The 1,276-nt window shown below is 36.3% G+C and overlaps 1 pseudogene; it reads right to left on the bottom strand.

Annotated features, from left to right (window-relative positions):
- Window positions 1-376: 376 nt before the first annotated feature.
- LOC131857493 (TATA-box-binding protein 1-like) lies at window positions 377-1,051 on the bottom strand (annotated as a pseudogene).
- Between the last annotated feature and the right edge of the window lie 225 nt (window positions 1,052-1,276).

The following is a 1,276-nucleotide window of genomic DNA, read 5'->3' on the forward strand; positions in this document are numbered from 1 at the left end:
TAGTACAAAGGTATGAACATCAAAAAAAAATTCTCACTTAGCTCCTCTACAAAATTCTGGAGAGTTTCCCCCCTGTCGTAAAAGTCCCTTCTACAAATGAAATAGCCTTGCCTTTATAGGCTTCCCAGAATAACCACCTTAGTAACTAACTTTGGATAGGTTAATAACTAACTCATTTTTATGCAAAAAGAGCTTAGTTAGAAACTACTTCACTTTTGCATGAATAAGGTCCACTTTCTAACCTTTAGTTACAATAAGTAACATAAGTCATTTTTACAAAAAATACAAGTTCAAACTTGTAATATCAATGAAGAACCAAATCATGAGTTATGTTGAGGCACTTCTCCATCTTCATCCACTTCATCTGTAGCTGAAATCATCTTGCTGTCCATTTTCTTGAGGACACAAAATATATCTCCTTTTGAGGCTCTGTTGCATGGCTTGTCAACTGTAAGACTAAACCCGATACATGCCATTGTTGAACCTTCCTAAATTCAATCAAAACTAGATATATATTCTCAAAGGTTGTGCATGTCTCATCCCTTACCTTTTCTCCAGTAAGGACAATCTTTCCAGATACAAAAATGAGAAGAACAACTTTAGGTTGTTTCATCCAATAAATCAAGCCTAGGAACAATTCTGGCTCATAGCTTGAGAAAGCCCCATGGGAAGATGCAAGTCCTTCCAATCTAATAGGAAATTTCACATCACACGATCCCACAATATTTTGGATCTTGAAGTCCTTGAAATGAGCAAGAAATCTCATCTTTTGGATGATTCGAGCATATTTTCTTGCAGCAAGTTTTGATTGTTGCTCACTCTTTGCACCTGTGCAAAACATCTTCCCTGATGCAAATATCAAGGCCATAGATTTTGGCTCCCTAATTCTCATTATGATGGCTGCAAAACGCTTGGGATTGTACTTGGCATTCCTAGCTTGAAGAGCTATTGCTCTAAGATCCAATTAGTAATCCAAGTTTACAGTTGACACAATATTTTTGATCAAATTTTTGCATGCCTCGATAGAGGCCGATACACTATTCCGAATCATTCATTTGGGTACAGATGTAGAGAACATTGACATTATTAAATATGCTTCCTTGAAAGATTGGAAAACTTTTTTAGGAAATCCATTTTGTGCATATCCTGCAATCATTGCATTACATGAGATGATACCTTCTTTGAAGCATTCTGTTAGACAATTCACTTGTAGTGTCTAAGCTTCCACTTTTGCATGCATTTTGATGTGGCATCATGTCAAACAATTCGATGTGCT

Source organism: Cryptomeria japonica, chromosome 8, assembly GCF_030272615.1.
Source record: "Cryptomeria japonica chromosome 8, Sugi_1.0, whole genome shotgun sequence".
In the NCBI taxonomy this organism is placed as follows: domain Eukaryota; kingdom Viridiplantae; phylum Streptophyta; class Pinopsida; order Cupressales; family Cupressaceae; genus Cryptomeria; species Cryptomeria japonica.